This window comes from Neoarius graeffei, chromosome 4 (genome assembly GCF_027579695.1).
Source record: "Neoarius graeffei isolate fNeoGra1 chromosome 4, fNeoGra1.pri, whole genome shotgun sequence".
Lineage (NCBI taxonomy): Eukaryota > Metazoa > Chordata > Actinopteri > Siluriformes > Ariidae > Neoarius > Neoarius graeffei.
Window position 1 is genome coordinate 42,672,746 of NC_083572.1, and position 14,781 is coordinate 42,687,526.

Sequence of the window (14,781 nt, forward strand, 5' to 3'; positions counted from 1 at the left end):
GGAATCATTTTCACACATGAATTGGCCACCACAGAGTCCCAGCCTTAACCCTATTGAGAATCTTTGGGATGTGCTAGAGAAGACTTTATGCAGTGGTTTGACTCTCCCATCCTCAACACAAGATCTCGGTGAAAAATTAATACAACGCTGGACTGAAATAAATGTTGTGACATTGCATAAGTTTATGGAAGCAATGCCATGGTGAATGCATGCTGTAATCAAAGCTAAAGGTGGCCCAACCAAATATTAGAGTGCACAACTTTTTTTTTTTTTGACAAGGCAGTGTACAATAATATTATTTCTACAAGAACACTTGAATGATTACAGTAGTTGAAACTTTAAACTCTACATACACTAATATGCATAATAAGATCTTACCTTGGATTACACTTCTGCATATGTCAGTGGACTTTTTTTATTTCATTTTTTTTTCCCTCAAACTATGTGTCCCGATTCAACATTCCTTCACTGGTGCCTGCCTGCCTCTCTCTCTCTCTCTCTCTCTCCCTCCCTCCCTTTCCCCACCCATCCAGTGCAGTGAATAGCTCTCAGATCAGGCTTTGTGCAACATGATTGTCACTCACTTAATGAGCTCCTTTGCCAAGGGAGAGGCTCTGGCAGCATACGGTTTCCCTGTGCCTCTCATCTTGTGGCCGCCTACAGAGCACTTTGTCAGTTCCTCGTATCACGTATTCTTGTCTGCATTCTGTTTTCAGTCTGTAGTAATGTGTATCAGAGGAAGAGCTTAGCCAGAGGCAGAAGGAAACAAGAGAATGGAGCGAGGACTTGTGAGTAGTGAGACTTCTGTTTTGTGTGCTTTGGCTGAGCTTCTTATAAGTGTGTCAGGTGGGGGATTACAGTAACAGAGCAAGTGTTTTGGGTCTCTGCACATGTGTTATGCATGTCAGGTTAGGAAGAAAGGTGAGATTTAAGTGTTAGTGGATAAAGAGATTTAAGGATTTCTCTCTTTTTTCATTTTGCTTTTTGGTGTCTATACAACAAATAAGAAAAGTGTTTGGATGTCTTGTTTCTTTCTCAACTCACTGAAGTACATTATACTCATTTATTGTGCTGTATGTCATACTATGAACATCTGTTCTGCAAGAATGCATGTTCTTTTTCTTTATGAAAAGTGCATCAATTTGAATTGTGTGCTTTTGTGCAAAAATGAGCAAACATTTACATCCTGCTGCTTTTATGGTGACAGTTGTTAGAAAGCTTCCTGTGAAGCTGGACTTTCTCAGTTAGTCAATCGTAAAATAAGAGATAAAAGAGATACAACAGGCTTATGTAAGCACTGGAATGATGAACAAGCACAGGACATTTTTTGAGTATAAGCGCCTAATCTTTAAACAGTCTGTCATGAAGAGTTTCTCCAGAACATCATAGGAAGTTCACGTTTGTATCATTCCTCAGAGCACTTATGAATCACACATCAAGAACCTGAAACTCAGTGGCCAGTATATTTTATTGTAGAAACAGAGCAATAGGTAAAAACAAACAAGAGCTATTTATTACGCCACACACTGTTCCACCTTAGCCATACCAATTTTCCACAGCACTGGGAAATCAAAATCTCCCTCTTCAGCACAGAAAGCAAATTGGCTTCAGGTTCTAATGCAGGGGATCTGGAATGTAATTTTCATCCATCTTTCCCAACTGTGACCAGTTGCTTTCTTGGAGATTACCAACATCCATCAGATGTTGGGAGTGAATGTGGTGAGGGTCTTGGCAGTTTCTGTTCCTACCAAATAATCCAGCGGTCTCTCCTGTGAAATTGCTCTCAGCAATTTCAGTGGGTTTCTACTCACTTCATGCTCCTTGGAGTGAATCACAGGCAAACATCATTATTGTCCTGAGAATGGATCCTCCGTGATTCACAGACTTCAAAGAGACAGAAATAGAAGGTAAAAAATCAGAGAAAGTAATTCCCTTTGTGTTCACAAACATAAGCTCACATTTACCTGCAATTTTAATTATGATTTTTCCCCCTCACTTGTTCTACCTACAAATCCCAATCCATCTCTCTCACCTCTTTTCATTCTCTCTTTCTCTCTTACTTTCGACTTGACAGCACATCTGTGATCACAGAGCCCCTATAACACATTCGCTTTCATTCTTTACTGCCTTGCATGTAACCTCAGCTGTACATAATTTTTTCCCCTGTAGTGCAGTCTGTAGTGGCACTGTTTTTCCTCAAGCTGACTTGAAAAGCACATCCTTGCAATTTAGAATACAACATGTGGTACTCAAATAGGTTCTGTTTCCTGAGCCATACAGGCATTATATTACTGCAGCAATAATGCTAAAAAGAAACAGAGAAATTTAAGTGCTGAGACAAATCCAGTCTGCTCTAGAATTGTTTGGTATCCTTGGGAAAGATGGATAAATTAAAATCCATGTATCCATCCTTTTTTCCATACTGCTTACCTGTCAGAGTCACAGGGGAAGTTGGAGCCAATCCCAGATGACTTCAGGTGGGATGTGGGATACACACTGAGCAGGTCACCACAGGGTTAACACAGAGACAAGCAACCATTCGCACTCCCATTCACACCTATGGACGATTTAGAGTAGCCAGTTGACGTAATCCACATGTCTTTGGACTGTGGGAAGAAACTGGAGCACCCTGAAGGAAACCTACACAGGCATATGGAGAACATGCAAACTGCACACAGAAAGACCCCAGCTGACACAAAGTTTGAACCCAGAACCTTCTTGCTATGAGGCGACCGTGGTAACTACTGCATCATCAGGCTGCCAATTATCAAAATGTATGTGGATAATTAGCTTAAACTGGGACTGATTTAACAGAGGTAAGAGTCGGGAATCTGAGAGCACTCCTCAAAAGAGAAATCACTCTTTTTAGAGAATCCCCTGAAACATTTTCCAGGGCTGTGGATTTTACTTTTCAATTCAGACCACAGGTTTTTAATCAGGTTGATGTCAGGGGACCATGTCAAAATCTTGGTTCTATGTTCATTGAGCCACTTTTGTGTGGACTTGGACATTTTGGATTAACTGTCTTGCTGAATGATCCAACCACAACCCAGCTGTAGCTTCTTGGCAGAGGCAGCTGGATTTTCATTCAAACTCTCCTGGTGCTTCATGGAGTCCATGATGTAGATCATCTACCATATCTAATATTTAACAAAGGTTCTTTTCTGTATAATGGTGACCCCCAAAAGCTACAATCTTCTGCAGATCTCTAAGGAGGATACTTCAAGTAATTTTTGCATCTCTAAGCAAACTACATACTTTGCATGGGGCAAAATATACTTGTACCTTCTTCCAGGCAGGTTCATTATCAGGTCCACTTAATTATTGCTCTACCAGTGGATATGAGCATTTTCAGCTATGTGACTGTTTCTGTAGCCATTGCCTGATTTATGAAGGGCATCACACTTTTGTTTCTTTTCATTTGTGTGTTCTATACTTTTCCCAATGTTGATAAATGACTTATGGAATTTGCCCCTTCGTGTCATCTCAGTGAAACAGGAGGTCATGGAGGATGACTTAAGATTCCTAAACTTTCAGGTTTAAAAAAAAAAGAGACTCCAAACAACTCTTTCAGTTGTATTTTGTTCATAAGACTATATTTCTAAGTATGTCAGTAATTATGACAAACATGATTTTTGTAATAATAATAATCACTATGGGTGCCTTCGCAGCTTCGCTGCTTGGCCCCCAATAATACTAATGGCGGCACGGTGGTGTAGTGGTTAGCGCTGTCGCCTCACAGCAAGAAGGTCCGGGTTCGAGCCCCGTGGCCGGCGAGGGCCTTTCTGTGCGGAGTTTGCATGTTCTCCCCGTGCCCGTGTGAGTTTCCTCTGGGTGCTCCGGTTTCCCCCACAGTCCAAAGACATGCAGGTTAGGTTAACTGGTGACTCTAAATTGACCGTAGGTGTGAATGTGAGTGTGAATGGTTGTCTGTGTCTATGTGTCAGCCCTGTGATGACCTGGCGACTTGTCCAGGGTGTACCCCGCCTTTTGCCCGTAGTCAGCTGGGATAGGCTCCAGCTTGCCTGCGACCCTATAGAACAGGATAAAGCGGCTAGAGATAATGAGATGAGATAATAATAATAAAGTGCTGTAACAACAGTCTTCAGGATTCTTTTCAGTGCCCTTTAATGTTTTGAAGAATGTTAACACTTTTGACTTCCCACAACATTGTCTATGTTTGATTTATAATATTACATATTTTGAAATTTGGTATAGATATTAAGTTCGCAATGACAGAGGTTGTTGTTGCAGGTTTCCAGTAGAACAAGGGTTGTTTTTTTCAATTACAAATAACATGGAAATACATTACAAACTTTGTTCATTTACACTTTCTTGTTGGGTTTACATGTCCCTACTCTCAGTCTATCCATCCCATCCATCCATCCATTATCTGTAGCCACTTATCCTGTACAGGGTCGCAGGCAAGCTGGAGCCTATCCCAGCTGACTATGGGCAAGAGGTGGGGTACACCCTGGACAAGTCGCCAGGTCATCACAGGGCTAACACATGGAGACAAACAACCATTCACACTCACACCTACGGTCAATTTAGAGCCACCAATTAGACTTTGGACTGTGGGGGGGAAACTGGAGCACCTGGAGGAAACCCACACAGACACAGGGAGAACATGCAAACTTCACACAGAAAGGTCCTTGTCGGCCACTGGGCTTGAACCCAGGACCTTCTTGCTGTGAGGTGACAGTGCTAACCGCTACACCACCATGCTGCCTACTGTCAGTCTAGTTATCCATATTCCTTTGAATATCCTTCAATCCATCTCCATTACAAAGTCTCAGAAAGGCAAACCTGGGGTAATTCAGTGGCTTATACTTATGCAGTGAGGGAAAACAACACAATTTAATGCAAAACATGTCATGACACAAGGTGACATGCTGTAAATATTTGGTAACTATAGCAACTGATTTTACAAGGTGGGAAAATCTGACAAGAGCACAGGAGATGAAGTTAGATGTCAGTTTAGCTGCATTCTTTGCCAGACATAGAAAGTGAACAGTCATTTTATAAACTAGAAAACATTTAGATCGTCAACTACTTTTACTTTATGAACAGTGCCTCACTTGACCACAACATTCAGAACAATGGCATCAACATCATGCATGGGGGATTTTCTACATTCACTCCATTGTGCTGAAATGTATTTATAGCATAAGCTGCCTTATGCTATAATACTGCCTTGAGCAGTATTTGGCTGCATGATTTGCCAACAGCTCAAAAGAAGACAAGAAATGACTTTTCACTGGTGAATGCTTTGACACTGTTTTTTCCTTTTATTACTGAGGGGCTTTATGCAGGATAAAAGGCAGGTTTATAGTTTCTTACTTATTGTTTTTATTGTTTCTCTTGCTTCTTATTGTTTGTCTTCTTTTTAAAGGTGTTATGTGTAAGAATTTATACAATTTTTAGTGTAAAACATTCAAATATTATCAACAGAATGTGAAGAAATAACAATTTTGACATGATGTCAAAGACATCCAGGTACGGTATCATGTTGCAGAGCTATCTATTGAGGTTAGCACGCTATCCAGCTAGCCCTGAAACAGGATGGTCTATCTGTCTTGTAATACCACTTTGTAGTCAAGAGGGCTAGATTACAGACCTTCCACTCACATACTTGGGCATTTGGATTAATGTAAACATGCAGTACCACTGGTAGAAAGTGGACTTTATGGTGCATGTAAACTATCAAGCTAGGTGAGTTAGTTAACGGTGAATAAAGCTAATAAGGCTGTAAAAAATGGCCTTCATACAAACAAAATAGCCTTGATCCTAAGAAAGTTGTGTTTACTAAGGCTTTAAAAATTTCGTCTAGCGGGAAGTCTGGTAAGAAATGTGAACTTGCATTTATTGATGAACCTTTTCAAAAAGTTAGTAGGTGCGTTTGAAAGAGTACGTCTCTTTCCGTGATCACATCAAGCTTCAGAAGATACATAAGTAATAAAACATGATGTGGCTTATTGTTGTAGGAAAACAGCCCATACTGGGGTGGTCTGATATGCCTGACACAATGTATAGGGGCCTTGACACATGACTTTGCATGCATATGGAGAAGCAGTAATAACATGAGCAGCATTGTTCCAACACCCATCTACCTTATGGACACTCACGAGATGGCACATCAGAAGCAAGACACCCCTGTTTGTCAGGTTTTTGATTGATTGATTGATTGAAGTGTTTATTTTGAATATGAAAACCAAGATAACAAAAATAAAATAAAACAAAACATTTAAACATAATACATAGAAATACATATTCGAAAAGGAGTGAGAAGAAGTATAACTTATAAACTCCCACCCTTTCTCCTGAAATAATAAATAACAATAGCAAGCTTCCTTGTTACCTGTCTAAATGCTCATGCCTGATACTTATAGATAAATAAAATGTATTTCTAACTTTGTATTTAGAAAACCTAAATGTAATTTACATATATCCATATATATACACACACATACATACATATCTACATACATACGGTATACATATATACATCCCTAAATACACACACCTCCCCATACGTACAACCCCGATTCCAAAAAAGTTGGGACAAAGTACAAATTGTAAATAAAAACGGAATGCAATGATGTGGAAGTTTCAAAATTCCATATTTTATTCAGAATAGAACATAGATGACATATCAAATGTTTAAACTGAGAAAATGTATAATTTAAAGAGAAAAATTAGGTGATTTTAAATTTCATGACAACAACACATCTCAAAAAAGTTGGGACAAGGCCATGTTTACCACTGTGAGACATCCCCTTTTCTCTTTACAACAGTCTGTAAACGTCTGGGGACTGAGGAGACAAGTTGCTCAAGTTTAGGGATAGGAATGTTAACCCATTCTTGTCTAATGTAGGATTCGAGTTGCTCAACTGTCTTAGATCTTTTTGGTTGTAGCTTCCGTTTTATGATGCGCCAAATGTTTTCTATGGGTGAAAGATCTGGACTGCAGGCTGGCCAGTTCAATACCCGGACCCTTCTTCTACACAGCAATGATGCTGTAATTGATGCAGTATGTGGTTTGGCATTGTCATGTTGGAAAATGCAAGGTCTTCCCTGAAAGAGACGTCGTCTGGATGGGAGCATATGTTGCTCTAGAACCTGGATATACCTTTCAGCATTGATGGTGTCTTTCCAGATGTGTAAGCTGCCCATGCCACACGCACTAATGCAACCCCATACCATCAGAGATGCAGGCTTCTGAACTGAGTGCTGATAACAACTTGAGTCGTCCTTCTCCTCTTTAGTCCGAATGACACGGCGTCCCTGATTCCCATAAAGAACTTCAAATTTTGATTCGTCTGACCACAGAACAGTTTTCCACTTTGCCACAGTCCATTTTAAATGAGCCTTGGCCCAGAGAAGACGTCTGCGCTTCAGGATCATGTTTAGATACGGCTTCTTCTTTGAACTATAGAGTTTTAGCTGGCAACGGCGGATGGCACGGTGAATTGTGTTCACAGATAATGTTCTCTGGAAATATTCCTGAGCCCATTTTGTGATTTCCAACACAGAAGCATGCCTGTATGTGATGCAGTGCTGTCTAAGGGCCGGATGATCACGGGCACCCGGTATTGTTTTCCGGCCTTGACCCTTACGCACAGAGATTCTTCCAGATTCTCTGAATCTTTTGATGATATTATGCACTGTAGATGATGATATGTTCAAACTCTTTGCAATTTTACACTGTCGGACTCCTTTCTGATATTGCTCCACTATTTGTCGGCACAGAATTAGGGGGATTGGTGATCCTCTTCCCATCTTTACTTCTGAGAGCCACTGCCACTCCAAGATGCTCTTTTTATACCCAGTCATGTTAATGACCTATTGCCAATTGACCTAATGAGTTGCAATTTGGTCCTCCAGCTGTTCCTTTTTTGAACCTTTTAATTTTTCCAGCCTCTTATTGCCCCTGTCCCAACTTTTTTGAGATGTGTTGCTGTCATGAAATTTCAAATGAACCAATATTTGGCATGAAATTTCAAAATGTCTCACTTTCGACATTTGATATGTTGTCTATGTTCTATTGTGAATACAATATCAGTTTTTGAGATTTGTAAATTATTGCATTCCGTTTTTATTTACAATTTGTACTTTGTCCCAACTTTTTTGGAATCGGGGTTGTACATACAGTGGGGCAAAAAAGTATTTAGTCAGCCACCAATTGTGCAAGTCCTCCTACTTAAAAAGATGAGAGATGCCTGTAATTTTCATCATACGTATACCTCAACTATGAGAGACAGAATGGGGGGAAAGAATCCAGGAAATCACATTGTAGGATTTTTAATGAATTAATTGGTAAATTCCTCGGTAAAATAAGTATTTGGTCACCTACAAACAAGCAAGATTTCTGGCTCTCACAGACCTGTAACAACTTCTTTAAGAGGCTCCTCTGTCCTCCACTCGTTACCTGTATTAATGGCACCTGTTTGAACTCGTTATCAGTATAAAAGACCCCTGTCCACAACCTCAAACAGTCACACTCCAAACTCCTCTATGGCCAAGACCAAAGAGCTGTCAAAGGACACCAGAAACAAAATTGTAGACCTGCACCAGGCTGGGAAGACTGAATCTGCAATAGGTAAGCAGCTTGGTGTGAAGAAATCAACTGTGGGAGCAATTATTAGAAAATGGAAGACATACAAGACCACTGATAATCTCCCTCGATCTGGGGCTCCATGCAAGATCTCACCCCATGGGGTCAAAATGATCACAAGAACAGTGAGCAAAAATCCCAGAACCACACGGGGGGACCTAGTGAATGACCTGCAGAGAGCTGGGACCAAAGTAACAAAGGCTACCATCAGTAACACACTACGCCGCCAGGGACTCAAATCCTGCAGTGCCAGACGTGTCCCCCTGCTTAAGCCAGTACATGTCCAGGCCCGTCTGAAGTTTGCTAGAGAGCATTTGGATGATCCAGAAGAGGATTGGGAGAATGTCATATGGTTAGATGAAACCAAAATAGAACTTTTTGGTAAAAACTCAACTTGTCGTGTTTGGAGGAGAAAGAATGCTGAGTTGCATCCAAAGAACACCATACCTACTGTGAAGCATGGGGGTGGAAACATCATGCTTTGGGGCTGTTTTTCTGCAAAGGGACCAGGACGACTGATCCGTGTAAAGGAAAGAGTGAATGGGGCCATGTATCGTGAGATTTTGAGTGAAAACCTCCTTCCATCAGCAAGGGCATTGAAGATGAAACATGGCTGGGTCTTTCAGCATGACAATGATCCCAAACACACCGCCCGGGCAACAAAGGAGTGGCTTCGTAAGAAGCATTTCAAGGTCCTGGAGTGGCCTAGCCAGTCTCTAGATCTCAACCCCATAGAAAATCTTTGGAGGGAGTTGAAAGTCCGTGTTGCCCAGCGACAGCCCCAAAACATCACTGCTCTAGAGGAGATCTGCATGGAGAAATGGGCCAAAATACCAGCAACAGTGTGTGAAAACCTTGTGAAGACTTGCAGAAAACGTTTGACCTCTGTCATTGCCAACAAAGGGTATATAACAAAGTATTGAGATGAACTTTTGTTATTGACCAAATACTTATTTTCCACCATAATTTGCAAATAAATTCTTTAAAAATCAGACAGACAATGTGACTTTCTGGATTTTTTTTTTCTCATTTTGTCTCTCATAGTTGAAGTGTACCTATGATGAAAATTACAGGCCTCTCTCATCTTTTTAAGTGGGAGAACTTGCACAATTGGTGACTGACTAAATACTTTTTTGCCCCACTGTACATACATACAATACATACATATACCCATATAAAATATATCTATTATAAGCATACACCTTCACCTACAGTATGTACGCACAACACACACACAGACACGAAAAGTAACAGAAAAGTGTTCTCATAACACTTAGTGCTACCCATCACCTCCCTTATCCCTGTACCTCTTGAAAACAGTGTCTTTGAACCTTATTTTAAACTGTTTCATGTTTGGACACTGCTTCAACTCCATGGTGAACCTGTTCCATAGTCTCACCCCGCTAACTGAAACACAAAAACTTTTCCTGTTTGTACGAAATAAAGTTAAATTAAAGTTATTTTTCCCCTTAAATTATAACTCCCCTCATGGATACTGAATAATTTCTGTATATTTATTGGTAATAGATTATTTTTAGCTTTGAACATTATTTGAGCTGTTTGATAATCCACGATGTCTGTAAATTTTAGTAATTTGGACTGTAGAAATAAGGAGTTTGCGTGTTCCTGATAGCCAACATTGTGAATGATCCGTATTGCTCTTTTTTGAATGATGGTTAGTGGCCGTAGTGAAGTTTTGTAGTTGTTGCCCCAAACCTCAGCACAGTATTGAAAGTATGGTGAGACTAGGGAACACTAAAGAGTGTGGAATGATTTCTGATCCAAAACTTTTTTTGCTTTGTTTATTATTGCAATGCTTCTTGAGACTTTAGTTTGTACATGTTTGATATGCGCAAACTATATCAAACATGTACAGTGTATCTGTAGAGTGTATTTTTCTTTTTGCAAGCATTTTGTAGACCTTTTGTAATCCATGGGCAATTTGTATATGTGAGGTTTCCAAGTTGAACTGTAAAACATTGTCATATTATGCATAGGGATAATAAACACATTGAAAAGATCTCTTGAAAATTTTCCACCGTTATTGTGATTACCCCCATGAGCTGCATCTCAAATCAAAAACTCTGACCTTACTTTCTCAAGTATTTACTTATATAGAAAATTCAGAAGATTGGTATGCAAAGCAGACCTTTTTGTAGGCTTGAAGGCATGAGAGGTTTTTATAAGTCAAACAATCATAGGTAAACTAGTTGGTGTTTGTACTCAATAACCATCTAGAATAGTACATAAATATATGATTTGACATGCAATGCTAGTTTCTATATTTCTAATAATAATTTGTAAAATAAATAAATGAAAGAATCAAAAGCAACTCTATTTGAGGTTTGGAAATCCTGGTATAAATGACCAGTGGAGCTGACAGTTGAATCAAGTTAGCTGCCAAATGGAAGGTTATTGAGCTTCCGAAGTAATGGAGATGAACTCTTCACTATTGCAGATCATTTTTACAATGCATCCATAAATGTTCATAATCCTCATGATAAACATTAGCCAGCTATTTATGAGCCAGTTTAAACCATATTTATAAATTGATTGCTTTATTCTGAACAGTAAAAAAAAAAAAAAAAATTATAAAAATTGCAATCATCAAAACATCATCATAAACAAACAGAATAGCATCGCCACAAGGCAGTAACATAATGTTCAGAAAGGATTAGGAAGAAGTAAATAACTTATCAAATCCTAACCCTCTATAACACCGCTAATCATTGTCACTTTCCGCTATAATAAACTATATATACAAAAGAAAACAAAAGCAACAAACAAAAAAGAAAACATACGAAGACATACCAACATGGTATAATATCGACCAAATCAAATCATACATACAGATACTTATGTTATGCATATATACACACATACAATACATATATACAGTACATACATATACACATACCTATAACTATACACATCCATACGTACAGACACCCATATCATAATTATGCATATTATGCTTATATATAATATACAATTATGCGCATATATATATATATATATATATATATATATATATACACACACACATTTTATATAAAATATATATCCGTATGTACCCATACCCACATATATACACTTATATTATCAATAGAATGTTATTGTAATACCTCCTCCCTATACCTCATAAATGATCACAATGTGCACTCAACTACCTCATTTAGATTTCAAAGCCAGCAATTGACGAAGCATTTAGCTTAAGTTTAACACAATTGTAGATGAATTCGGTTGCTGCAGTCAGAATTATAGAGTCCTGTACCTATAATTACTGTGGTTACCTTGGCCTTTAATTTTGTATTTATTACAATCCTATTTTATCCAGAAGATATAACGTTTAAACCTGGTTACTTTGGCACAAGATAAAGTAGTCCAAATTTTATTCTCAGTTATTGCTGAATATTCTTGTCTGGAAAAAACCTGTGAAGTCTGTTAATGTTTTCAACTGTAGAGAAGAACCTATGAATAAGCTTGTTTTGTAAGCTTGTTAAAAATAAGCAAAAGAAATGTGTTTTCTTAATTTAGGCATCCATTTGGAACAGCAGAACTACATTGGTGCTTGAAAGTTTGTGAACCCTTTAGAATTTTCTATATTTCTGCATAAATATGACCTAAAACATCATCAGATTTTCACACAAGTCTTAAAAGTACGGTAGATAAAGAGAACCCAGTTAAACAAATGAGACAAAAATATATTTGATCATTCATTTATTGAAGAAAATGATCCAATATTACATATCTGTGAGTGGCAAAAGTATGTGAACCTCTAGGATTAGCAGTTAATTTGAATGTGAAATTAGAGTCAGGTGTTTTCAGTCAATGGAATGACAATCAGGTGTGAGTGGGCACCCTGTTTTATTTAAAGAACAGGGATCTATAAAAGTCTGATCTTCACAACACGTTTGTGGAAGTGTATCATGGCACAAACAAAGGAGATTTCTGAGGACCTCAGAAAAGCATTGTTGGTGCTCATCAGGCTGGAAAAGGTTACAAAACCATCTCTAAAGAGTTTGGACTCCACCAATCCACAGACAGATTGTACTGAAATATTGAAAGCAAAGGTTTACATACTTTTGCCACTTACAGATATGTAATATTGGATAATTTCTCAATAAATAAATGACCAAGTATATTATTTTTGTCTCATTTGTTTAACTGGGTTCTCTTTATCTACTTTTAGGACTTGTGTGAAAATCTGATTATGTTTTAGGTCATATTTATGCAGAAATATAGAAAATTCTAAAGGGTTCACAAACTTTCAAGCACCACTGTATTTTTCTGACTATTTTTCCCTAGAGTGAATGTTTGTGTAGTAAAAGTTTGACCAAGACCACAGGAAAGCCAAATCAGTAAAATCAAGAAAAGCATGTTGTAGTTTACCAAATTTGGGAAGGCACTGGATTTGATGGGACTTTTAAATTGTGTTTTTGCGAGAGTCAGGGGACCTGTCCATCTCGGTTGCCTACAGTGCATTTCATTGCGACCATAGGGTTATTCGTCATCCTGTCACAGGGGAGCTTAGGTCAGGAACTCCACTGTTCATTTATTGTGGCTCAGGCTGTATCCATCAACTTCATCATCCTCTTACTCTCTTGGTCATGGCTTAACACCCACTCCATCTTCCTGTGCATCTCTATGAAGCGCTTATATATATAAAATATATATATATACACACACATTTCTCCTTTCCTCTCCCTCTCCTTGTTCATGTTTATCTCCTACTCCAGCTTAGTGTTGGTCTTCCCCTTCCCACACAAGCCTGCTCTAAAGGCTGTTGCATTTCTTGCAATTCACAACTGATGCATTTTAATGTGTTTTTTATGGTGTGAATGCAGAGACTGTAAGTTTGGAATTAAAATAATGACATTGATTTAAAAAAAAAAACACTGTTCACTTGTGTTGAAATTAACTTTGGGCACTGAAAAGACTTCATTTGAATTAAAAGACAGCCATTAAAATAATGAAAACTTCCAATAAAAACAAATGGTGGTTGTTTTTTTTTGAAAATCTTTTTGTTTGTTATGATGTGAACAATGACAATCTTCTCTTTGTTTCTTCCTGTCAGCCTTTTTCAGTGCATTTTTTTCCCCTTTAATGCTGGCAGTTTCCCCCAATGTCAGTAATTTTCAGTGTCAACTTGCTGTCTGTTTTGGCATAGAAGGGAAGGGGTTTGATGGGAGGGGAAGAAGAGAAATATAGGATTTGCATAGATACAGTAGGCAATGCATCTCTGAATGGGGGCATGACCTCTGTGAGAGAAAACAAGAAGGGAAATCCCATGGAAGCCATGCACTTCAATGGGATATCTCAACCACAAAGAAGAATCTATACTGATAATTTAACACCTAATTAGAAACGACCATACCTAGCTAAACTGGGCACATTCAGGATGCATTAGTTTCCCAACATTGTATATACTTGGTAAAAGATTGCCTTACTTGTATCCTAATCATCCTTTACTCCTCTACCCAGCATTAGCTCATGTTAACAGACTAACATTAGCTTGTTACACATTAGTTCAAGTTAAGCAGTAAAGTTAGCCTTGCTTGTTGAAGTACATTCCTAGCATCATACCTGGTTAACTGATTGTGGAATATCCCTGATGTGGGTGGAGTACAGAAGCACAGCAGGTGGGAACTGAAGTGCTTGCAAACTTTATTCTTTTCAGCTGCACTCCTGTTAATCACTCACACAGACAGACAGACAGAGTCAGCTCTTCTCTGCTCTCCCCCTCCTTTTATGCTCCATCCCTGCAACAAACACACACACACACACATTAATTAACACCAGGTGTAATGACTTAGCCACTTACCTTCCCTGACCCCACCCTCCATTCACCAACTGCCGCTTGGCCACGACCCCGTTGCCACATACCCCCACCACCCGACTTAGGCCGGGGAGCTGTCCAGTCTGAAGCAGACTTCCCCCCCCGATAGGACAGGAAGTCCACCACCACCATCTGCACCCCCGGCCTGTGGACCACCTCAAACTTAAATGGCTGGAGGGCGAGATACCAATGGGTGATCCGTGCATTGGCATCCTTCATGTGGTGGAGCCACTGGAGGGGCGCATGGTCTGAACAGAGGATGAAAGGGTGCCCCAACAGGTAGTATCGGAGGGTGAGGACCACCCACTTGATGGCAAGACACTCT

General features: G+C 39.2%; 1 protein-coding gene across 4 annotated transcripts in view; it reads left to right on the forward strand.

Moving 5' to 3' along the window:
• Nucleotides 1–588: 588 nt before the first annotated feature.
• chl1b (cell adhesion molecule L1-like b) overlaps nucleotides 589–14,781 on the forward strand; it is a 163,879-nt gene continuing 149,686 nt past the window's right edge. For all 4 annotated transcript variants that reach the window (XM_060919263.1, XM_060919264.1, XM_060919265.1 and 1 more), the window contains exon 1: nucleotides 589–788. The gene's annotated coding sequence lies outside the window, so the exon portion shown is untranslated. The remainder of the gene's footprint in view (nucleotides 789–14,781) is intronic.